This window comes from Equus asinus, chromosome 18 (assembly GCF_041296235.1).
Source record: "Equus asinus isolate D_3611 breed Donkey chromosome 18, EquAss-T2T_v2, whole genome shotgun sequence".
Classification (NCBI taxonomy): Eukaryota; Metazoa; Chordata; class Mammalia; order Perissodactyla; family Equidae; genus Equus; species Equus asinus.
Window position 1 is genome coordinate 26,395,802 of NC_091807.1, and position 26,297 is coordinate 26,422,098.

General features: G+C 41.9%; 1 long non-coding RNA gene and 1 other non-coding gene across 3 annotated transcripts in view; one reads left to right on the forward strand and one right to left on the reverse strand.

The window, feature by feature from the left end:
* The window catches only part of LOC123278278 (uncharacterized), a 53,737-nt gene extending 37,194 nt beyond the window's left edge, over positions 1-16,543 (reverse strand). For both annotated transcript variants that reach the window (XR_011495369.1, XR_011495368.1), the window contains exon 1: positions 16,411-16,543. This is a non-coding gene — a long non-coding RNA (uncharacterized lncRNA). The remainder of the gene's footprint in view (positions 1-16,410) is intronic.
* On the forward strand, positions 7,980-8,084 carry LOC123278395 (U6 spliceosomal RNA). The gene has a single exon (XR_006515757.1). It is a non-coding gene; the product is annotated as a U6 spliceosomal RNA (small nuclear RNA).
* Positions 16,544-26,297: the final 9,754 nt, after the last annotated feature.

The window sequence follows — 26,297 nt, forward strand, 5'->3', positions numbered from 1 at the left end:
GAGACAATGAGGAATTTTGACACAGCCTGTGTGATAATCCTGATCAAAACCATGCCACAGTTTTCATCAGCTCTAAGGTCGTAGACGGCTGGATATCTCATTGAAACGAGGTCTCATCACTAGACAGAGAAAAGCTTCGTATCTTCAACACAGTCAGTTCCATCAGTTCCATCCTCTCCAAACGCGGTAATGTACACCTTAGCATTAAGTAAAGACATCAAGGTGTGGTGCCTGCTCATGAAGACAGGTAGCCTGTCAATTAGATATTGCTGTGTAATATACCAACCGAAACATAATGGACCAAACAACAATTATTTTTATAGCTCATTGTCTTAGTCTGTTTGGACTGCTATAACAGAACACCACAAACTGAGTGGCTTATAAACAGCATTTTTTATTTCTCACAGTTTTGAATGCTGAGAAGTCCAAGACCATGGTGCAGGCAGATTGGGTATCTGGCAAGGGCCTGCTTCCTGGTCCATAAGTGGCCATCTTTTCACTGTAACCTCATATGGCAGAAGGGCCAGGGATCTCTCTGGAGCCTCTTTAAAAGAGCACTAATCCCATTCATAAGAGTTCCTCCTTCATGCTCTAATCACCTTCTAAAGGCTCCACCTCCTCATACCATCACATTGGGTATGTCAACATATGAATCTAACGGGACACAAACATTCAGACCACAGCACTCATGATTCTGCAAGTCAGCAGCCTATGCTAGGATCAGCTGTGTGGCTCTACTCTTAGCTGAGCTCCTTCAGGTATGTGGGGTCAACGACGGGTTGGTTAGGTGGCTGTGCTTCTAGAAGTTGGCCAGCTGTCAGCAGGGGTGCCTCAGCTCTGCTTCACGTGGTCTTTCAGTCTCCAGCAGCCTAGTCTGGGCACGGTCTCATGACCTTGGCAAGGTTCCAGGAGAGAACAGACGTGCACAGGTCTTTTGAAACTGTCTTAGTTTTCTATTGCTGCATAACAATTACCACGAACTTAGCACCTGAACACAATCATTTATCAGCTCACCATTCGGTAAATCAGAAGTTCAGCACAACATGACTGGCTTCTCTGCTCTGGCCATCACAAAGCTGAAAACAAGCTGGTCTGAGTACTTGTCTGGAGACTTTGGGGGAAAAAATCTGCTTCCAATTTCAAACTTGGTGTTGGCAGAATTCAATTCCTTGCGGTTATAGGACTGAGGTCCCTGCTTCCTTGCTGGCTGTCAGTCAGAGTCCACTCTCGGCAACCAGAGGCTGCCCACACTCCCTCCCTCAAGGCCCTCTCCAAGCCAGCAAGGACACTTCAAATCACTCTCATGCTTCAGATCGCTGACTTCCTCAGTCTCTGACCTCGAGACCCAGATTTAGGGCTCATGTGATAGGGCAGGCCCACCTGGATAATCTCCCTATCTTCAGGTCAACTGATTTGGAAAGTCAGTTATATCTGAAAAATCCCTTTTCCTATTATGGAATCACAAGGGCAATAGCTCATCATATTCATAGGTGCTAACCACAGTCAAGGCAAGGAGATGACACAAGAGTGAAGGTCACTGCAGGTCACCTTGGAACTCTGCCTACTGCAGAGGCCTGGACACCACTGGCCCATCAACATTTCCACCACATTCTAAAGACCAATGTGGGTCAGCCCAACTGCAAACGCTGGGGAAATAGATGCTATCCTATTTATTTATTTATTTACTTACTTATTTATTTATTTATTTATTTAGGTGAAGAAGATTGTCCCTGAGCTAACATCTGTGCCAATCTTCCTCTTTTTTGTATGTGGGATGCTGCCGCCACCACATGGCTTGATGAGCAGTGTGTAGGTCCACACCCAGGATCCAAACCCACAAACCCTGGGCCGCTGAAGCAGAATGTGCAAACTTAACCATTAGGCCACTGGGCTGGCCCCAAGATGTTAACTTTTGATGGAAAAAGCTTCAAAGTTGCATTGCAGAAAGTGTAGACACAAGGAGGGGTGAGGGATTGAGACCATATATTGCAATCTGCCAAGACAGCAGGCATGAGACCTGCTTACAAAGTCCATGCTGCAACACAGTGACCTGGAGAGCAAGCCCACTTCTAATTACGAGGATGGGAATATGGACAGGAGGCAGTAAATGTCAGGCCCGCACTGTCCCTGGAAATAGACCCGGCCATCTTTATTTCCTGTCTGCTCCACTTCACAAAGACCAATCTGTCTTTGCCTCCTGCTCTCTCGTCAGTGCGATAAAACTTCAGGATGCTCTCACACCTCACTTTGCTGGGCACCGGGGGTGGAAGCTTACTGTTCCCAAACCAGAAACCTAAGAATGTTAATATCCTTTGTAGAGAATCTGCTGACTGTGTTTGTTCCCAACGAAAAGGATGAGAGAGGCAGGTGCAGAGGAAATAAAAGTCGCAATCAGTCCAGATGGGAAAGTCAAAATTGGCAGATAGGTTTCCTTTCACTTACTGATATTTCAAAATTCGTGGAATTTTAAATCTTATCTTTATGTTAAATCCTAGGAGTTCTCGTCTCCCTTCCATATTTAAAACTGAGGGGCTGGGGAGGTTTAAACTCAGACGTGGAAAGAGACAAGAGTCCCCACTAGTACAATACTCATGCAAAATTAATACAAAAAAATTTTAGGTGGGAAAAAAAAAGGTTTTCTGTCCTCAGTGGAGTTTTATCTATTTATTATTAAATGTTTTTGAGGCTTTAGGGGCAGGGCCAGAGAAAACAGGACTTCAAATATCAGCCTCTTTTTAATTTTTTATTTTTGTGGAAGTGTTGAAATCATGGCCTACTTGTGTTTAAATGGTTTTTCAGAGCTTAATTGGTTCATGGAATGTCAAGAAAAAAAGAAAAAAATGAGCCGCCATATGTGCTTCCCGGGCCGCCTTGGAAATGTGCACCAACTTCAGAATGAAAATTTGTAGGGAACATATATTATTTTTAAGGGCTCTCAACAGCTGTCGGGAATCATGCTTTTCTCTATATACATCACTGTACTGCTCTCACATCTCAGCTAAATGGGCTAAATTTACCAAGCTCTGCATAACTTCACAGGCCGGGTCTGCCAGAACTCTCAGAAGTTTCCATTGCTGATTGGAGTCTAGCCAGCAATATACCCCAGCCTCCAAGAAGGGTGAAAGGGAAGCAGAAAATAAAGAATCACATTCAGGGAGAAACACAAGTCAAGAGCAGGCTAGAGGAAGACACGGAAAAGTTGAATTGCGCTGTGTTTTTATTTATTTCACGACAGCGCTATTGAAGGGTCTGTGGACTGTCTTTCAGTGGCTCCTTCAGGTGACGATCAGATCATTGTTGCAGGCGGAAGGTTCAGAACAGCAGTAACTTGCCGGCAAATATGAGCCCCTTTATGAATACAAGTCATTTTTGTCACCTTCCATTTATGTATGTGCTATTGAAGTAGTAACGGACACATTTAAGTTTTTTTCTCAAAAAACCATTAGCTTAGCTGGTGGTCTGTATTATTTCCACATTTAAGCAATAAAGCAGTGTTCCTTTTTAAAAATCTGACTTTTGGTTCAGTTAAATTTGTTGCCAGATCTCCCAAAAAGACAGCTGAAGTCTATTAAATATGTTGATCACTACTATTTGGAGAAGGTGTTGGCAATCTTTCGAGTGGGGTGCAGTGTTGCTGATGTATTTTTCTGACAATGTAAGGATGAGACAAGACAAAGGGAAGGGAATGGGAAACTGAGTGGTGATGCGGACCTAGGGAATCACTCCCCTCTCAAAAGTGTAAATGCCCACCAGGACAGTTCAGTCTGTCAGTCTCTTGACACCAGGGTCTGCCTTTCAAGACCCTTTCTGTGGCACAGGAAATAGTCACATGGAGAGACAAGGAGCCTGGCTCCCTACGCTCAGGGCTACTTATTCCAAGTTGCTGTGTGGACCCCAGCAGGGCTTAGGGCCCAGGAAAATCATACAGAGACGGCCTTGATCCCCAACATTTCTGTAGTTATAACATTTCTCACCCCCTAATAATATTACCTGACCTGGCTCTCACATTTAAATATATCCATTCCATAGAGCCAGCAACAGCACAGGCATTTTGGGGGCCCATGGGTTTACCATGGGGACAAAACAGACATGACTGGTGCCCTCGGGGGAATTGCACCCTGAGGGCATTTTGCTTTCAAATAGTTTTTCCTGATAGAATTATCAGAAAATGACCATTTTGACGGTATATGACCATTTTGAGAACATGAGCCGCATCCTGAAACATGTACGTTATGTTGTAAACCATGATTAAAAAATAAAGATCCCTGTTTCCTGAAGCTAACGTGTACTTAAAGTGAGACCCTAAAAAAGCCAAAGTTACGTATTCACAGATATTCTTCTGAGAAATTAGGGAGAGGAGCAAGGTAAGTTGACGTTTGTGTTTTTTACTCCATTTTGAAGACCTAAAAAGCTTCCTCCCTCTTAATTTTCTATTGCTAAACCACAGCATTTTCCTGTTTGGCATGAATAAAGAAAACAGGTCTTTCTCTTTTTTTGTTTTTCCCACTGAGAGCATGAAATTGGCCATTCAGTTATTACAGTAAGGATTAGTGAGGACATTTCAAGCACAACTAATTAAAGAAGCGTTTCCTGAAATTAGTATATTTGGATTTAATAACATTTGAAGGAACTAAATATAAAATGCTACCGATAAAAATAAAAAGAATTACTGAGAATAGAGGGGTGAAAAGAAGTTTGAGCAAATCTTAAAAAGGTGTGAACAAAATGGGAGTTGAGTTGTCGTCTCCATAGCATTCTTTTGTGAACTTGTCAGTTGGTGGGAAACTAAGTCTTCACTATTAAAAACAACCCAGTGAGCAAAAATTTAGTCTAGAACAGGGTGTGGTCTAAATGACGAGACCTAGGATGATAGAAATGTTGTATATCTGTGCAGTCCCAATGAGGTGGCCAAAAGTCACACGACTTATTTAAATTCAAATTAACTGAAATTCAATAAAATTAAAAATTCAGTTCCTCAATCACAGTAGCCACATTTTAAGTGCTTAATAGCAACATGGAGCTAGTGGCTACCACATTGGACAGCAAGTTCTAGAAAATATGAAAGATCTTTAGGTATGCAGTGAACATCCATATTCAAAGCTTGCCAAATAAGGGTGGAAATGGAAAATGTTTCCCAAAAAACCTCTGTGGAGCATGAGAAAAAAAGTCCACTTTGTATGATCTGCGGAATTTTTTCCTTTTTCCGTCAAGTTTTGGCCAATAATTAAAACAAGTTAGTAGTACTTTTCATCCCAAGGTCTTGAGCAAATTCTCAAGTCTTCCTCTGGAGAATTCCCTTGATATGGTTTTACACACCCTGTCTATAGAAAGCATACTTTCCAAGCACCCAATGTATGTTTTTCATGTGAATTCACTTTTCTGGTCCTTTGAGCATACTTATAATGGAAATTCTCCCTACATAAAGCCTATCTATATCTTAGCAACCACACTTCCAAGGCTATTCCATGAAGCAGGTTTGTCTATTTAGTTTTGTGTATTTCTGCAACTCAAACCACGCAATAAGATTTCCAAACTGGCAAGAAAGATGAAAATAGACAAGGTCCTTCCTTGTATATAGGTAAGCCTCTGGAATGCCTTCCCTACGAGAGCTGGCATGAAACGGGAATTCAAATGACCCCAGGTTAAAGTTTGAAAGCCAACCACAGACTTTGCAGTCAATGGGCATCATAGTCCACATGCTGGTGATGGAGTTTATTCATGAATTAATCCATACAAAGTATATCAAGAGTAGTCTCAGTGGATTTTGTGTGACAGAAGAGATATCCTTAACTAGCTTCAGTTTCGTGCTCAAGAGCATCTTTCTTATAATGTTCTTATAAGCTTAGAATTAAAGTGAGGCCAGAAGCTATCAAAAGCATCCTTCCATCTCTACCTGCCACAGAAGAAGTTTACCATGGAGAATTCCTGGAAATGATTCACTCTACTCTTCTGGGGTCTGCTCCAGTCTAAATAGGTGGGAAACAATCTACTGAATCAATCCCCTTCGTGGGAATCCCTTCAAGAAACAAAAGAGTCTGGGGCCAACTAGGTCTCAGGTCTGCCTTAAGGTGGCCTTGGGGAGCTCTTGTTTGCTGATTTATACAAACTCATCATCATCATCTACATCTGGAGCATCTTCAACTAGAGATTAGACATCTGCCTTGAGAGAACTGTATTTGGAATTAGCATCTGTGGGACCTGACTATTGATAAACATAATAATAAATACATCACCTTTTTGAGAATTGTTTAATGCACTTCATTACATACAGGGCACTGTTCCTACATGCATATGCACATGACGTCTAATATAATTACTAATGTAATTTACTCCCTAAGGTGGCTGTTTGCTTAAGAGGTGCACACTTTACTTCTAAGGTACTTGAAGAGCATTTGCTCCATGACCTTCACACTTACTGGGCCAGTTCTGACCCAAGTACAGTCCTAAGTCTAAACTCTAATTCCTAAGGTTGAGACCAAGACAGATGGGCCCCACGGGAAGAAATAAGAAAAAAATGAGATATATCCAGGCCAACATTCTGATTAGACTCGTCTCCAATGTCAAGCTCAAGAGTCAGTTCCCTACTCCACCCAACCCAACATTTTACCTCCAAAAAAGATGACACAAGACCATGCGTGAAATATGTGTGTAAAGTGGAGCATTGAAGGAAAAAAAGAAAGATGAGGGAGGGCAAAATGGCTATAGAAGAGTTGTAATCTAATACAGGCAGAAGAATCTTCCTCAGAGGGACAGCAAGCCCAGGGTCAGAGCAGACGCTGGCAAACTATGGCCTATGCGCACATCTGCCCGCCTGCTTTTGTAAATAAGTTTTATTGGAACACAGCCACACCTACTGGTGTATGTATCTTCTGCTGCCGCCTTCTGGGTACAGCAGCAGAGCTGTGATAGAGACCACATGGCCCAAAAAGCTGAAAATATTTACTGCCTGGACCTGAAGAGAAAGAGTTTGCTGATCCCTGGTTTAGAGTTTTAGGTTTTGCTGAAAACACTCATTACTGGAGTTCCCGGAAGCAATTTTTTCTGGTTAGAAAATGAATGGGGGAGACATTGAACTGTGTCTGTCCATTCGTCACAGTAGCACATGTGTCTCACTCTGAATGGCAGCTCACAGTCTCATCGCTTTGTTGCCTTAAGTTCTGAGAATAATTATTTCTTTGCTAACGTTTGGTGAGCTTATCTTTAGGGACTTGAAAGAAGGTTGGGGACATCTCAGAGATTTAATTTCAAAATATGTTTACATCTAATGTTGGGATCCTCCAGGTAGGGAGTTAGAATAACAATGTATTCGCCTGAAGGCTCTGCAAAGGGATGTTACTGATTGGAACTTTGTAGCACAGGCCATGGGAGTGAACTTGAAAAACAGGCATAATCGCTTTTCCAAGTTTTCACCATAAATAATCATTTTATAAAGGTTCCAGTAATCTGCCCACTAGGAAAAAAGAAAAAGGAAAAAAGAAATACTAAAGGAGGACAGTACACAGTGGTTTTGCTCTAAAATAATCATGTGTAATGTCATGCTGCCATCTGCAGTATTTCAATATTTTCATCCAAACGCGGGAATTTTAATGAGCTCTGTAGATACGTGACCAACCGATTGAGGGAGAAAAGTTTTGCCAGCACAAAAGCTCTAAAGCGTTTTAGACCAAAATTTTCTCTTTCGTCATGGTCTGCTTTCTTCCTTGCCCACACGCCACCATTTTAAGTTTGTTCTGTTTCCTGATCGTGCTGATGTATGCATGGTGATATTCCACGTGAAAATGACTTAGAGTGCCGGACCTGTTAGAAGTGCCACAAAACTGGTCAGAAATGCTGTGACTCACTCTGTGCTCACACTCAGGCAAATGCCAAGTGTGCTGCAACGGTGGGGTGTGGCAACGGCAGAGAGGAGACCTGAAGTCTAGGGAAGCCAACTTTTTAAAAAAAACTTCGGTATTTGAGGGTTAAAGAATCTAAGAGAAGTGCTTATTTCAGGAGCACATACACTAAAACTGAACATACAGACAAGATGAGCATGGCGCCCGTGCAAGGATGAGGTACAAATTCCTGAAGTGTTTCATATTTTTTCAAAAAGGTAAGAATCTAAGAGGATCTATTAGTTTGCAAGGGCTGCTATAACAAAGTATTACAGATTGGGAGGCTTAAACAACAGAAAACTATTGTCTCATAGTCTGGAGGCTGGAAGTCCAAAGTTAAGGCGTTGGCCGGGTTGATTTCTCCTTGGCTTGCAGACACCCACCTTCTCGCTGTGTCCTCACATGGTCCTTCCTCTGTGTCTGTCTGTGCCCCAATTTCTTCTTGTAAGGACACCAGTCATTAGTTTAGGATCCACCCTAATGACCTCATTTAACCTTAATTACCTTTTTAGAGGCCCATCTCCAAATACACTTACATTCTGAGATACGGGGCTTAGGACTTCAATATATGAACGGGGTAAGGGGAGGACACAATTCAGCTCATAACAGGAGACAAGTTAAATAAAGTACGTGCTTCTAAGGTTTGGACCTAGAATGAATTGAATACAGTAAGAAGCAAGGCATTAGGATGCCAAGAAAGAAAAAGGGGAAGGAGGGAGAGAGTGGGAAGGGAGGAGGAAGGAAGAAAGGAAGGAAGGGAGAAAAAAAACCCTCAGTTAATAAATAGAGTCTAAATTTGTCCAAACAAGATATCTTGCTTAATTAAAGAATTCACCCCATCTGTGCCTAACAGGAGGAGGAAGGAGTCTAAAACAAGAAGATGGTGAAAGCTGAACGATCCCCGCCATTAAGGCCATTCATCTTTGCCAGCTATGTCCTGTATTGTCCAATAGAGTCTTGAAGCTGCAATGTCACCATGGTTACCAAAAGTCCTATTGCTCTGAGGCTCCCAAAGAAACCAGACGCCAGATCCCAGCTAAAACTGCCCCCTGAAGTTTTCTTTCAAATTTGCACTGGAGATATAATCCAAATTAAGTAAAATAGAAAAACGTGGATGCTCTACCCTCAAAAGGTATTAATGCTTCATTGCTGAACACTTTGGCCCACAGCATCTGTTGAAGGAGAGAACCCTAAGTTGTTTTTCAGGCCCTGACATAGTCAGCTAGGGACGCAGAGCAGACAGCTCACCCCATGATGTTTCCACTAAAGCAACAGCCTGGTATTTCACTGTCTGGCTGTTCCTGTGACACGCTAGTAAAGGAGTATTGACCTTATTCCTTAATCTATTACTGCTTCTTGATAAATGGAACAAGAGCCTCCAATTATTATGATTCCAGCTATTTGTGAGGCTTTTGCTAGGCATTTTGCATACATGATCTTATTTGATAATCCCCTTTTCAAATTCTTCAACAACATCAATGCATCCACAGAGAGCTATTTTATACAAAATATGGTTTACATTTTGTACATTTATGGTTACCATTTTGTTTTATGCTTTCAGGAAAAATCCATAGGCTGCAAAGCAAAAAATAAATTATGATCTGAACAGTTTTATATTGTTTTTCTGTTGCGATTTTGCAGCAGCTGCTATATTCTGCCCATGGGGATATTATACGTCAACTCACACACCACTTAGTTTTTTTCACTGATAATTTTGAATCAGTAAATGCATAGAGTCACAGACAACACAACTTTTAGACTCCCATCTTCCCAAGATAATAACTTAAGTATACCTAAAGCAGCTGCTATTAACAGCAACAAGAGTATTATTCATTTATGGAAAAAGTGCAAATAAATAATAATTGCTCCTTATAAGCATAATTTCAATTACTGCCACAAATGGGAAACACATGTGACTGTAGGCGTTTGACTGAGCTTACAAGAGGGAACCGGTTGGTGTAGCATTTTGTGGGGCAATACTGTCATCTGGTGGTCTATACAAAGTATTTCACTTTAGTCCTGTTATATGCACTGTATAGTCCGTTGGAGAGGGACTATCCCAACCCTTGACAATGTTCCAGGTCTCCTTTTACCCATTTATTACTTCCCTGATCGCTAACAGATACAGAGAATCCGATTTGTACGCATAGACATTGTAGAATCTACATGCTATTTAAAGCTTATGGATGAGGCTGTTCCAGGCGTTCACCGCCTTAGACCCGGACGAGAAGGGATCCTGCTCTGCTCCCCATGCCTCCCATTTAGACGGTTCAGCTCTGATTTCCCCTGGCTGTGCCCCTCCCTACAGATCAAGGAGTCCTGGAGCCAAGGGACATGCCCGCGCAGACCCAAGTCCTTCTCTTCCTGCTTCTCACCCTCTTTGTGGCCTCCACCAAGGCTTCAACTTCCTTGCATCCTATTATGCACTAACGCTCTCATTTTGTCTGAGGTTTTAATGAATAATAACTCGCTCCCGCTTCCCAGATATCATTTGCATTGGAGCAGCTTCCCGAAATATCCAGACACACCCCTTCCCAGCAATAATAATAATGAAAGGGAATTTTAAAATACAAAAACAGGCCCATGGGATAACCCTTCCCACCCCCTTCAAATCACGTATCGTGTCTACAAGAACCCTGGAGCGTTTTCCAAACCTTAGACCTCTGCTGCCACCTCCAGGACGTTTGTCGTAACAGCATGTTCTACTGCGGCTGTTTACTTCGTCAAAAATGTTACATAAACTTCAGTTACAGCAGAAGAGCGAGCTCTACAGATCTGCTGTACGGCATCGTGCCTGTAGTTAACAATACTGCCCTGTGAGCTTAAAAATTTGTTGCGAAGCTGGATCTCATGTTGAGTGCTCTTACAACAAATAAATAAAAGCTATTTAAAATAGAGAGGGAGGAAGGGGGCAGGGGGAAGGAGGGGAAATGGAGAGAGGGAGGAGTGGCTGACATTTAGTATTTGGCATTTCACAAATCTTGTAACACATTTTATTTGCTACTGTATCAAATACGAGAATGATAAAAACAGCTAACACTATATATATAATGTAGACATATATAATAAGTAATAAATGTCATGTTTTATATATATAACAAAACTGTGTGGATATGAATAATATAGACACATCCTACAGGAGGAAGGACTGGCATTGACATGGGGCTTACTCTGTGGCAGACAAGGTTCTGTGTATTTTATCAATGTTACCAGGTTTACACATTTTATTGTCTCAACAACTCCATGAGGTGGATACTATTATTAGCCTATCTGTCTTACAGAGGAGGAAATTGAGTTTCCAAGGAATTAACTTGTCTAAAGCAGCCCAGCTAGTGAGTAGCTGAGCTTGGACTGGAGCCCTGCATATCTGGCTTCAGAGTCCATTCCTCGCCATTGCGTGAACCCCTGTCCTTTCATTAAGCCGGATGATAGCAAGAAAGTGTGATGCTGTGAGATAAGAAAAATTAGACATAGCACCAGCCTGCATTCATTCACAAGTATTGCTGGGCACAGAGAACGCAGAGGTGAATAAGACAAGCAATGACCTTGCTCACTACCATACACGCAATATGAAGGAGAAAAACAGATAATAGATGTTTTCAAAAAAGGAATATATGTGTGGTAAATATAGTTTATAAAATATATAAGCTATATTGAGAAGCAAAATAGAGTGATGTGATAGAAAGTGACTGAGAGGCTATTTTATAGTAAGTGGACTGAAAAGAGGTGATATTAAGCTACAGCCAATCAAAAAAAAAATTATCTATGTGAAGTTCTATGAAGAGAGAACATTCCAGAAAGACATAAGAGCTGGTGAAAAGGCCTGAGAGGGGAAGCATCTTGACGTGCTTGAGGAGCACACACAAGGCCTGTCGTCAGGAGTGAAGAAGGGAAGGGAGAGGATGGCGGACAGAGGTCTGAGAGCCAGGCCTGGCTGCACCTTGGGTGACTGGATAAGCCAGCCCAGCCTGGAGATTTTATAGTAGGTGGGAAGAAAAGCCTTTGGAAGACTTTAAGCCTGTTAAAAAGATCACTCTGGCTCCTCTATGGAGAAAGAGTATTAAGGAGAAAAGAACGGAGTACGATCCCCAGGCAGAAATCACTTGCAATGGCACAGGATGGGAAGATGCCCTCTACTGACAGGAATGGGGATGGGCAGATCTGGAGGGATCTGTTGTGTATGTTGTGGCCGTGGAGTCTACAGGTGTAGGTGATGCTTTCAATGTGGAAGAGGAGGGGAGAAGATGAATTTAAAATAATGCTCAGATATGGGGGGTGGCTATGTCCTGGGGAGGAGAAAGTGTAAGAGTGGATGGGAGCAAATCTAGAATTGCGCTGAAGACCCAGAGCAGGAGCCACATTCTGTCTTTCTGATTGTATGACTGTAGCCTGCCTATTGAGCCTCACTGAGCCCCACTGTACTCATCTGTTAAAATGCTGGAGCAGATCCTTCTGCTTAGCAGCTCCTTCTCTGAGTCTGTGCGGGATTTATTGCAGTTTGCACAGAACGGCTTTAAAACCTTCCAAACCCATGGGTAATGATGGAAATACACATTAGCTTACTTTGGATGATCCTACAGAAAACACACACACACACACACGCCTTAGTAGTACCCAACCCTCAAAAGAAACTTCCAGAAATGAAGATGAAGTTACATTCCAGAGTCACAATACTCTTACCACATTACTAGTTTAAAATGAATTTTCATGTTACATAATTCTGAAAACGTTGGAGGGAAAATTCCTCCAGACAACAGAAGTATCCTGTGCTTGTGGATTTATAGACACTTGTAGCGAATCTTGTAGACTGGAGTAAGTTCTTTTTCATTTGACAATATCATTGTTTTTACACCAGTTTCCTTCAAGTATTGGACCACTTGGGTTCAATTCTTTTCCTCAAGTTATTTTTAGAGGATTCTGTGAGGTTTGAGAATTATTGCTGGAATATCTGGGTTTCTTACAGAAAATTCCAGGGAATCAAAAAGATTCTGGACACAGAATATGTGAAGTGAAAATAGAGAAATGGAAAGAAATATTCCATCTTCTGGGAAAACATGCAGAATTATCAATTATAGGAGCTAAGCTGCGTTTAAAACTTGGTCCCTCTTTCCGCTCTCAGAGGGGAGACTGTAAGGGTGGGGTGGGAATATTTCTGCCCTGTTCCTTAGAACTTTTATAGAATTTCCATTTTCTAGTTTGATTTCTCCAAATACTTGGAGGGCAGCTGAATTATTCATGTTGCCAAAACCACTAAATCATCTATGCTTGAGCAGATTGGTCTAGATTTTTGATAAATCTTGATGTACAATAAACACCAGGCACTTTGTGATCTGCTTTTAAGACATCAGATTTTGGAGACCTGGTATTTCAGATTCCTCAGCCAGGGTGAATTTGCCCACCCAGTGGTGGGCTGTGTTCAGCTCTCCAGGTTTGTTCCACTTCTTAACATTGCTATCGTAGGAGATTCGGGCATTGGCCAAGAGGTTGGGCTAGCTAACCTTTAAGGGCCCTTAGAACCCTAAAATCCTGTGATTCTATGCCTCCATCAGAAAGAAGAATGTGATTTGCTTCTCAATAGTAAAAATAATGATCAATATCTTCATAATCATAATAGTATATACTTATAAGCACTGTTCCGCACATATTTTCTCACAAGAACTTATAAGGTAGGTGCTATTGTTGTCGCATTTTCTAGAGGAGGAAACTGAGGCTCAGAAAGTTGAAATAACTTCCTCAAGGTTGGAGGCTCAAAGGTACTTGCTTCCAGAGTCCATTTTAAGATACTTGAGAGCACAAATCTCTTTCTTGGCATACAAGACACACAGTGAAAATTCCACAAAACATTTCTAACAGCCACGTCACTGCTTAAAAAGTTTAAGAGTCTAGAATGGCCAAAATCTGGACCCGTGACAACTCCAAACGCTGACAAGGATGTGGAACAACAGGAACTCTCATTGATGGCTGGTGGGAATGCAAAATGGTACAGCCACTTTGGAAGAGAGTTTGGCAGTTTCTTACAAAACTAAACATACTTTTACTATACGATCCAGCCATCATCCTTCTTGGTATTTACCCAAAGGAGTTGAAAATGTATGTCCACACAAAACCCCGCATGCGGGTGTTCGTAGCAGCTTTATTCGTAATTGCCAAAACTCGGAAGCAACTAAGATGTCCTTCAGTAGGAGAATGGGTAAATAAACTGTGGTACAGCCGGACCGTGGAATATCATTCAATACTAAAAAGAAATGAGCTATGAAGCCACAAAAAGACATGGAAGAATCTGAAATGCATATTACTAAGTGAAACAGACCAATCTGAAAAGGCTACATACTGTATGATTCTAACTTTATGACATTCTAGGCAAAACTATAGAGACAGTAAAAAGATCAGTGGTTGCCAGAGGGTGGGGGAGGGGGAGGGATAAATAGGCAGAACACAGAGGATTTCTAGGGCAGTGAAAATACTCTGGGTAATACTATAATGAAGGGTTTATGTCATTATACATTTGTCCAAACCCATAGAATATACAACATCAAGAGTGAACCCTAATGTAAACTACGGACTTTGGGTGATTAGGATGTGTCACTGTAGGTTCATCAATTATAACAAATGTACCACTGAGGTGGGGGATGTTGATAAAGGAAGAGACAATACATGTGTGGGGGCAGGAGGTATATGGGAAATCTCTGTACCTTCCCATCGATTTTGCTGTGAACCTAAAACTGCTCCAAAAAGCTATTTTTGTAAGTTTAAGAGTCGAATCAAGAGGTGTGAATAGCAATATGGTTAAGCACTTGGCAACCTTGAACTTGATCTTCGTAGTATGAGCCTCTAAGAGGCAATCTTGCTATTATAACATGGTCTTTGCTCTCAGCACTAAGAGGGTGGTAATTTCCAAAGCAAGATGAATATGTCAGGAGAAGGCTAGAAGGACATGGCCCTCAGCCAATTTAACAGATCAGTCTATCAAGAAATGAGTATGGCCAGAGAAAGTGTGTGCACCTCTTACAAGAACATCAGAGGTGTTTTCATGTCTTTGTAACACTGACATTCTCTTCCAAAAATTGGCATAATCTCTGACAAGACAGCAAACTCACACCCAAACAACCAGCTGAGAAATAAAAATAATCAGTTATTGTCAATCCTTTTATCACTGTTATTTTAACCAACCTGTTTGAATGGGCCCCTGCTTTGCCAAGAACAGATAATCTATGCTCAGCTTGAAGGCAGAAAGAAATAATGGCCAGGTAATATTTCTGAAATTCACAGACAGTGTGTTAATTTATGGTGTTCATAACACAGTGGAGAAATATATTCATATATGAAGGAATTCAGTCACATATCTAGGTTAAATTAAGAAAAAAGAAGCACCTGAAAATCTTATTATAGAATGAGTTTTGAGAGAAAAGAAAAAGCTTTTAAGTATGAAAGCAGGTTCTCTTTAGATTTGTAATCCTTAGCTGTAAGGTTCTCACTTTGTGAGCCACTGTTGTATAGAACATCACAGTATAGAATGTGACAATTTAATAGACTAATTTAATAGCTTTGAAAACAACCGTTGATGTCTACTATGCCAAACCCACTCTACAGATTAGAAAACAAAGTCTCAGAGGAATTAAGTGAATTTCCAGGTTCATACAACTCATTGGTGTCTGAGTCAAGTGTAGAAGCTGGTTCAGTCTCTCTTGCAAAAAATGAAAGAAAGAATTTCGGGCAACAAAAATACAGCTGGGCCTTAGATATTAGTTACACAACTTTTCAGCCAGCTCTTCCAAACTCACCATGTTTGGAGACTTCAAAGAACATTAAGATACATTAGTTCACGATCGTGACACAGGGAACTCCTAAGGCATTCGTTGCCTAATACTTCTGAGGGCTGTTGGCATCCTATCAAATCTACAGATTCTTAAATGACATTGAAAAGAACCAGGCATCATTTTGCATGATGCTTGTAAACACACCTACTGTTCAAAGGGACTTTGTTGAGCTTAGAATGATTGGTAGAGAAGACGGTTAGTTAATATAGGTACCATGTGCTAAGTAAAAACTCTGCGACAGATTATTCTAGAAGGAGTAGACTGAAAATATTTCTCTTTTCATTTTCTTTTGAAATACCCTGTACCTAAAGCCAGCAGCTGGTTGAAGGCAGAGAGATGTTACAAATGAAGATTTAAACAGAAAAATTAAAAAGCCAATTTTTAACATCTTTGTTCTTTTCAGAACCGCTATGACCAAAAGTTCTGTTTAAAAAAAAACAACTTTAGTTCACAGAGAGGCTATAGAAAAATGGTAAATTGAACGGAAGATAAAACTCTTTTACTAAGTCTAAATCAGTTAGTCTCGTATCCTGTTTGTAAAATGACTGGTTCCCACTCAACTTGTTTAAATCTCTAAAATTTGGTTGTTGCATTTAAGATGTGAAACCAGTTTCTAACCTACATTTTATCAGTTCCTATTTGCCAGTAAATAGACTAGTTGGCCCCAAAGCAAAAAAGTCCATTCTTACAGAGCTGAAACAAATAAAAATTCAAAATACCTGAAAGCAGGATCATCATCTGGTCCGCTGGGTTCTCCTAACAACCAGAGTGAGTCAACTCATCCTCGTGAGAGCTTAAAAGACCAAATAAACAGCTGCTATTTCTGTAAATAACACCTCACCCAGCTGTGCGTTGTCTCTGACGTCATGAAGTCCCTCTAAGACATTTTTAAATGAGGTATGTGAGACTGCCCAGTCGTACCTCAGACATAGAAATGCCCTACAATAACCTGGAAGCTTCTTCTAGAAACTTATTCTTCTTGCCATATAGATACGTTTTCCTCTTCTACTATAAAAAAAATGGAAGTGTTTCAATTAGCCACAGGTGCTCACATGGCCCTGCTTGCATTATTCCATCTAAAGACAGAACTTGCCTGGCTGTGGGTACTGGTGCCTGCACACAGTGGGCAGAGTCCTGAATGAGCTGTCAGGCTACACTCTCAACTTGGTCTTTTACTGACCATGTTTCCTTAGACGTGTCTTCCTCTGATGGGGAAAAGAAGAGAGAAGAAAGGGATAAGGCCAGTTCTGCATGCTTCCCAGGGTTATTTTACAGACAGTGAGTGTGAGAAGAACTTGAAAAGTAGAAATCACTGTACAATGTAAGGTGGAGGTTCTACCACCCAAAGCTTGCAGCCAGGACCATCCCACTGTCCCAGCGCGGTGACTCAAGGCAGAGGCCAGGCGGTTTGCGGCAGGTATTACCAGACGTCCCCGTGTGCAGAGGGATCCCATCCTTCTCCATCCATGGCTGCCCTCTGAATGGGCCTCGCCACAGCCTCATTTCCACAGAATGACTTCAGAACTTAACGATAACGATGCATCAGGGTTTAGAGGTAAAAGGTGCTGGGACACAGCTTAGATGTTTCCAGAATGCCTAAGTGCCCTCAATCGTAAAAGTACGTGCCCTCCTGCATTTGGCCTGCATTCCAGACTGTCAGGGTCCTCCCCATCCCATGGAGCCCTGATGGGAGCCTACTGTTGAACATTCTCAGCAGGTGAAGAAAAGGTGCAATGGGTGGTACCCTGGGCCTTAACTGGAAAACTGCCCAGGAACTCGGAAAGCCTGTATGAGCCTTTAAGAGTGGCGATTTGAATTCCCAGCAGGACTTCATCTCTGGAAGTAGCTACTCACAACTCTTATAGGGTTAACTACATAATGTGAAAAGAAATATCTTTCATAAGACAGCTCTATTTTGGAAATAGAATTCATTTTGTTTAGTCTTATAAAATTCTTTCCTATAACCTACCTAGCTATTATTTTTGTCTAGACAGATTCAGTCCTTCCACACACACACACACACACATGCACACACACACACTGTCCCGCTCTCTCCTTTTTGGGATGCCCCCCTATCTACAATGCAGTGGAATTGCAGAGGTTGCTAAATATATTCAGGTGTTTTTATGGAGTGCAAAAATAAAAGAGTGCTTTCTCTTTATTTTATTTTAGGCAAAAGGTAACATTTTTCATAAAGAAGAGAGTAGGCCTCTTGGATTTTTACCTGGGTTTTCTGAGATCGTCCAGTACATGTTTGGAGTGGAGACCTATTCACGTTCGTTTGTACGAATCCTACTCCAGAGAGTTCTTAAACAGCCCTAGCCCTACACGCAGACTCCATCAGTGCCAACGCCAGGGGGCCCGAGGTCCCCCTCACACAGTTGAATATGAGTGAATACGACTGAGTCCTTGTGAGTCCAAAACTTCACGGAGTACCTGACCCTTGTATGCAGATGTTATTTCCAGGAGTGAAGAAATGAATGGAAATTCGTTTGGTCCCAGCAGCCTGTCAGTTCCTCTAGTAGCAAACCATAAAGGCATCTGAGGAAGTTCTGGTGAACCAATCAAAAGGGGGCTTTGTTTGTGAACTTGGCTGAGCCCACCTCAGGTCTTGTAAATGTCATTGTGTGTACGTGTGAGCATCTGACATTACTCAGCAGCACATACCAAAGGCCAGGAATTTGTCAGAGCTGGGCTGATTAGAATGCCTAAAAATATTCTGTTTTTATCAAAACCCATTCTGATGCCTTTTAGCATGAGGGCAAAACGCTAGAGCAGCAGGAACTTTAGGAAGCATAAATTCCGAGAGGCTTTCCAAAAATCTCAATGACACAACCTCATTGTGTAAGACGTAACTCTTCAACTTGTCTGTCTTCATCCCAACAGATTTTTTTTTTGTAAACCATATAAGGCAGTGCTCTCTCATTTATAAACATGTATAACATGTAAACAAATTTAATTCAACAAATAGTTACTGAGAACCTATTATACACAAGGCACTTTGCTGGGCCCCATGAAGAATGTAAGATCCAGCAAGTAATCGTCCTTACTTTGAATCTGACTGCAGTGCTGGAAGAGTTGAGACCTTTCCTGGGAATGAGCTGCTCTTGGGCCAGACAAACCATGATCCCTGCTTTAGAAGAGGCATAAACCAAAAGCTAGAGAAGAAGAGACAAGGAAGAGATTAATTTTGCTGGCGAGGACTGACAAAGGCCTCATGAGGATGGTGGCATTTTGATCTGGGCCTTTAGGAGTAGATAGAGTTGGCCAGGCAGAGATGGAGAAGAACTCTAGGCGGAAGAAGCACATGAGTATGCAGAGATAGAAAGAGCAGGGCATTAGAAAAATGGGTGTGAGATCTTCAAGTTGTTTTCATTATCACGAGGGATGGGGTTTTCCAAAATGAGAAGGCTAATGGCACCAGGATAATGGCTCCCACAATCCCTGCAATGGAGAAAATGCACTATAAAGCAGCAGATTCTAAACGAGAGGGAAAATATCATTTCTGCAAAATGGCCAAAACCACAAGTGTGGTGATTGAAGCTGAAGGTAAGCCAAGCTTGAGCCTCGTTTGGTGGCATGTTAAAGGGCTGTCCTTAGGCTACCACATAGGTGTGCACACAACGTATATGTATGTCCATTTCACTCAAGGCCCTTCACCGCACAGTCGTTCTTTCTTTCTCAGCAACTCAAATCTTCTTGGTTCTGGATTTTACTTTAAATATCTTCCACCCATCAGAGATTTACAAAAAAGCTGCACCTCCTGGTTTCAACAATATTTCCACTGTAGAGTTTGGGGGAGTAAATCAAGAGGTGTAACATCTTGGATGGTAAGATATTTGGGAGAATTTCTCAGGAGTTGTCTTTATTTTTACCTCTAAAATGATGAAGAAGAACTATCTAGCACTTATGGAGAGGATGTATTACCACGTTTTGACACTATCAGATAGAGCCAGCCAGGTGGCTAGTACACAGTCGTTCAACAAGCAGTTACTCAGTACCCAATGTCTATACACCTATGAGGTGATAAAAATCATGCCTGGAAAATAGTTAATAAGACAAATGAGAGCAATGCCCTATCTTTATGAAGAAAGGATTGGCCCATCTATTAGTAAATTAGATGAGGGAGAGAGAAAGGTATAGAAAGAAAACAAAAGATATATTCTAGCCAAAAAAAAAAAATGTATATTGAACCAAACATTAAAATAAATGTGTAAGCCCAACCCCACATTTCTAAGACCTGAATTCTAGTGACTGAAGTCAAGTAAGTTGACTTGATCATTGGCACAGTTTTCATGAATGTTCTCTGTAACTCAAAAGGACACAAGGAAAAGTCAGGCATTTGATTCATTACCAGTGTCTATAGATAGACTTGGTTATTCTGAACAATAGGCGGATTGTTCAACCATGCCTTCCCTATGAGCTGTGCACCCGCCCACCCTGAGGCCACCTCATAGCACAACCAGGCTGACCTCGGCTAACCCAGGCACCACCTGGTAGCTAAATCGCTACGTGGTTTAACTTCCAATGTCTTCTTCATTTCATCTTCCAATGCAGGCAGATCATGCACATACTATGTGCAGGTTTTCTTTTTACTTTGGGGCAGGGGAGTACAGTGGATGATTTTCCTCTCAGCAATATAAAAGGATTAGACATCTAAACCAAGTAAAGCTCTAAGAAGATGGGAGGGTAAGTACAACTAAGACAAAAGATCAACGAGCTAAGGCATTCAGAGTGGCCAGTCACTTATTTCCTGACCCTTTACCAATCTAATGAAGATGGAAGTCTGAGGAGAGGGTTGAGAAAACAACAGGAAGGCAGGAGCCATGATTAAGTATGAGTTACGCTGTGAGATCAGTTCAGAGGGACAAAGGGAGAAAGTCAGTCCTTAGATTAGATTCCTAAAAATTAGGAGAATCTAATCAGAGCAAAGAGTAAAAGAAGGGAGTCTAGAAAAAACTAAAAAGAAACTGGTAACAACACGAACTCATTCATTGTAGAGAACCAGAGGGGTTGGCAGCAAATGAGGGAAAGAAATTCCGTGTGGCAGTGAGGGGCTCAGGAACCGGCACAAGAGAGAATTGTGAAGGTGGAGAAAACTGAGTTAGGAAGGAGCAGTGAGAAGGAGAGAGAGACTAAGAACAGAAATTCTCAATGGTAAGGCAACAAGAACAAAGCCAATATACCCTTGTTCATATGCGTGTGGTGCATTGTATTAAATTCTTTGAAACATTTCCCGTGAAACCTCATCCTCAGACATGAAAATTACAAGTCGAACCTCTCCACCACGAGTCACCTAAAAATAATATCCAGGTACTGGGAGAGGTGGGGAGTAGGCTGGAGCTGAGTGGCTTGTGCATCCAGACTTGTTCTTCAGATCCAGAAAGTGCACAGTCTAGCAACTCATGCCAAGTTGGAGAAGCAGACACTCCTGGTGGGGCCCCTCTCCAGGCCTGCCAGAGTCGACTGCACTCTCACTTCAGGTAGTCAGCTGAGAAGTGTGGCAGAGCCAGTCTTCAAAGTGCAACCACCATAATCTATGAATAGCTGCCCTCTGATGTCCCTTTGAGCTCCAATGTCCTAGGATCGAGGCTGGCTTCCTGGGCATGCAACCTGTACATGTGCTCAGATGGGTCATGCATGTGGTTTAACGCTCTGCGTTGCCATCTTGAAATTCATAATAATGTTTTTTAACAAGGGCCCAGAATTTTCATCTTGCACTGGGCCTCACAAATTATGGAGCTGGTCCTGTCTGGGATCCCTGTCGTTTACTCTGACTGGACAAGGACTGATGTGTCTTCACTTCTGGGACCACAAATGCATAGCCTCTCTTCAGGACTTCTGTCCTCAGAGCACAAACTACCACATGGAGTCTGGGAGGTCTCATAATGCAGCAGTGGTCCAGGATGTCTCACAGCTCCTATCTGGACGGAGGAGAAGAGGCTGAAATCACGACTTCCCTCTCCCGGGGTGGGAAGAAGGATTGTGATAGTTCATTTTATGCATCAACTTGACAGGACCCCGTGGTGCCTAGATATCTGGTTAAGCATGATTTCTAGGCGTGTCTGTGAGGGTGTTTCTGGATGAGATTAACATCTGAATCAGTGGACAGTGTCAAGCACATTGCCCTCTCCAGGGTGGGTGGGCCCCATCCAACCCGCTGAAGTCCTGAATAGAATAAAAGGCTAAATAAGAAAGAATTCTTTCTCTCTGCCTGACTGTCTTTGAACTGGGACATCAGTCTTCTCCTGCTTTTGGACTCGGACTTGAACTCGGAATTGGTTCTCCTAGGTCTGGATTCTTGGCCTCCATAAGTGTGAGCCAATTCTTTATAATAAATTTCATATATATGTATATATCTCTTATATAATATCTTACACATATAAAATAAGAATATATAATAAGATATATAATATATAAATATATAACTTCTTATATATAACACAAACACATATAATTATATAACATATATGCATACAGAATACATATATACATAAATTATATATGTACATCCTATTGGTTCTGTCTCTCTGGAGAACCCTGACTCATACAATGATGGGAAAGATAATCGCTGTACATAGACGAGTTTCTTGGAGGCCTCTGGAGCTTCAGTTAGGCTTCCAACCATATTTCTAGAGTTTATTATGAGAAATATCAAACCCATGAAATTCGAAGTTTTCATCACCTCTGGAGTCAGCAAACCCTTTCTGCAAAGAACCAGAGAAGACACATCTTAGGCTCTGCAGCTCACTCATCTCTGCTGCAACTATTGAGTGTTGCCATGACAACACATGATAACAGGAAAGCAGGCAAAGATGACACATAAGCTAATGGGCGTGCCTGTATGCTGATAGAACCTTAATTGCAAAAACAGGTGGTGAGCAGGATTTGGCCCAGGGGTTGAGGTTTGCCAACCCCACCTCTAGAGGGAAGAGTCATCTCATTGAATCAAAGCTTACAGTGAAAATCAAATGACCTGAAGTTTGTTCTTTTGGTTACTTACTTTGTATAACCCCAAATGAGTCTTTACTCCCATGGTGACTCATTTTCCCTGTCTGCTGTACAAAGCTTTTCTTCAATTTATTATCTGATATTTGGGGGGTGCATAGAAAGCCATAAAGGAGAATCATACAGCCTGGCTTGGAGACGCTTGCTGGTCTCTCTTCTGCTCTGTCTCCCCGGTTGCCACATGCGCTAATCTGTTTTACAAAACTAAGTGCAGGGGCTTGCAGCAGCTTGGATAAAGATGAGGAATCAAGAAGATGAAAAGGAGCAAGAACTCGGAGGGAGAGATGCATACCATAAAAATGGGGCAGCAAATTGGAAAGATGAAGATGGGAACGAAAAAAGTTCAAAGCCAAACCACGGAGAATTCAACCCAATGAGATCACTAGACTGAGGTAGGAAAAGAAACATCACGATAGACTTCCAAATGTGTTTTCAATCTCTGCTCCTTAGAAATAAAATCTCTCCCATTGTGTATTCCTTACCCTCCCAGATAATTTGATACTCCCTCTGGGGTAAAACTGAATATCTTCGCTTACCCTAAGAAAGGATGTCGCCTTCAGATTGCTGACAACCTGCAGGAACTCACGCAGGAAGAGAGGAATGCAGCTTGTGTGTTACTTCTGGAGATGCCACCTCTAGCACATTACGTGTCACGGCCACTGTTATGGCCGTATTTAGTCACATCGGCTGCTCTTCCTGTCACAGTGTTAAGTCTTTGCACAAGAAGACGAAGAACATGCCCATGGATCTTTTGAAAAGGTCTACAATATTTTCTGCTTGACATATGAAGGTTATCCAAACCACAGTCTATATTAAAAATAAATAAGGCTGAGTTTTTTCCCTTTGTATACAGCCTGCTATAAAAAGCAAGGCCTCTGTCACCTGTCTCACACTGTCAGGATTCGAAGGGTGCCCAAAATTCATAGAATGAGAAAAATCAGTTCTAGAGAGGGCTGGTGCTTTGTCTAAGCTTCTAGAACTAACTGGAATTGGGAGCAGGGCAAAGATTCAGGAGAATTATTAAACCATCTACGTAACTACAGAGAGCTGGTGCACCAGTTTCAGCTAGGAGGAAACAGGAAGTTCAGAAACAGAAGGAAAGAAATGCTACTGGAATGTGACCCCTGTTGCCTTAGGGTAGGTCACTGACTTTGTCGAAGCCAGAGTGTCTGCAGGCAAAGCTGCTTGGCCTCTTTACATTCCTGGGAGACCCTGCTACACAGACTAGTGGAAAGACCTCTTACCAACCAGTCATGTGACTTTGAGCAAATCACTTGAGCATTCTGCACTGCAGCTTCCTCATTGGAAAAATGAAGATAATCCAGTAAGTTCAAGCCTAGGTGACGGAGGAGTGGTGATGTTGACAGACAGAGGTGTTAAGGGGAAGAGATATGTTGACAGAAAAAGAGGTGATGAGTATGGCCATGTTCTTTTCGGGGAAAAACTGAGAGACAGTTAAGCAGATGTGATAGATGCTCCCAAACCAATGGCTTTCAACTGCAAGCACCAGCCACTCTCTCCCTAAGATAATCTCTGGCCCTTGTAGCCCATTTGGACCAGATGGAGCAGGCAAAAAATGCTAAGGATTTAATGTGCCCCAGAGGCATTCCTCAACCAGTGACGGAAAAATCCCAGCTCCCTCGCCCTGGGGGTGGGAGCAAGGCAACACGTCTGAAGCAGGTCCTATAAGAGACCCTGGCAGAACTAAAGAGCTGCCACACACAGCAGTAACCTGCTTGACATCATACCCTTTAATAGCTTCACTATCTTTCCTATCTCACCTCTCCACTCTCTGCTGCTGTTTCCTGGAATTGCCTCCCAAATAAACCACTTATACTCAAATCCTTTTTGTAGAATCTGTTACTAGGAAGATCCAACCCAAGATAGCCAAGCAGAAACACCCAGCATTAGCACTAGTCCAAGATACAAGCCTAAGATTTGTGTCAGAAGGACAAACTGTATTTGTAAGTTGTTGTGCATGCCCATTTACGGTGTGGAAAAGAGAGCTTAGAGTGAGTTAGCTTAAACATAAAAATTTCGAAGTGTGTTCAAAACTCCTAAGAGCAAGAGAAAACTCAAGCAGGAAATACTTCTGCAGAGGCCCAACAGGCAGCAAAAGAAGATGAAAACAGGAAAGACCTAGTAATAAATAAAGAATGTAGGGGACCGAGAGAAGCTACAATGAAGCCTATTTTACCTCTGACACACCTATCTTGGATCAGAACATGCACAAATACACAAAAGTCCTTTAAAAAATAAAGACACATATCCCGTTGGCAGTCCACCAATTTGACTCTGCATCTACCTACCAGGAGAGAACGGAGAGGGCAGCTAATCCCCTATCTAGTATTGTCCTCTAATAGACGTATTTGCAGATCTGAGTAGATGCTGCCTCCTGTACAACAAAAGGTTGTGCCCATCCAGGAAGAGAGGGAGACAGGCTCACCATTCCTGAGTGGCCGGGAATCCGTAATAGGATCATTCCATGTCTTTCCCCCATGTGCTTTGGCAAAGCATGAGTGTGCAGTGACAGCTGCATTGACTTCTAATTCTGGCCATGGGTATTATTAGTTTTTAAGCACTGCTAACTGGCAGATAGATTCTAAGTTGGTCTCCATGATCCACCTGATAATCATAGTATCCTCCTGGTACTCAATCCTGTGTGTGATTCCTCCCCTTGAGTGTGGGCGGGACCTGTGACTTGTTTCTAACCAATACAATATGTCAAAGGTGGAGGGATATACATAAAATTGTAATGTCTGTCTTGCAAGGACACTCTCTCCTTTGCTGCCTTTGAGGAAGCAAGTTGCTCTGTGGGGAAGGTCCATGAGACAAGGAACTGAAGGCATCCTCCAGCCAACTACCAGCAAGAAACTGAAGCCTTCAATCCATCACATCACAAGGAAGTGAGTTCTATCAACAACCACTTGAGCTTGGAAGTGAATCCTACCCCAGTCAACCCTCAGATGAGACTGCAGCCCCAGCTGACATCTTGATTGAAGCCGTGTGAAGTAGAGGACTCAGCTGAGCCATGGCCAGACTCCTGACCTACAGAAATTGTGAAATAATAAATACATGTTGTTTTAAGCTAGCAAGTTTGTAGTAATATTGTTACACAGCAATAGATAACTAACATGCTAACAATAATCTTGTATTGACTTATCATTGGCTCTTAATCCCAAAATTGGGCTGTTTATCTTGAATAAGTTCTAACCAATAAACCATTTGATTTGAAAATTATTGATTTTTGTCATTGCCTTTCAAAAATCTGTTATAGTGAATATGGAGGCTTCCAAACTGGCCAAAAAGATTTCCAACAAACACACAACTCCTTGAGGAGGTGACAAGAGGAAACCTGACCGACCATGACCAGATCTGAAGGGGAACTAGAGAAGTGCCACTGTGCCTGATAGGCGTCAGCATCAACCTCCAAACAGAAGGAAATATTCAGTGCCTTGGGCTCCATTTTCCTCCATTTGAGCTTCAGGAAAAATTGGAGAAAGTCAGAAATGTGAGTAATGACTAGCTAAAGAGCCATGATTTGAAACACAGTCATGAGATTTAAAAAAAAAATCATGTTCTTGAAAAATTGGTGAAA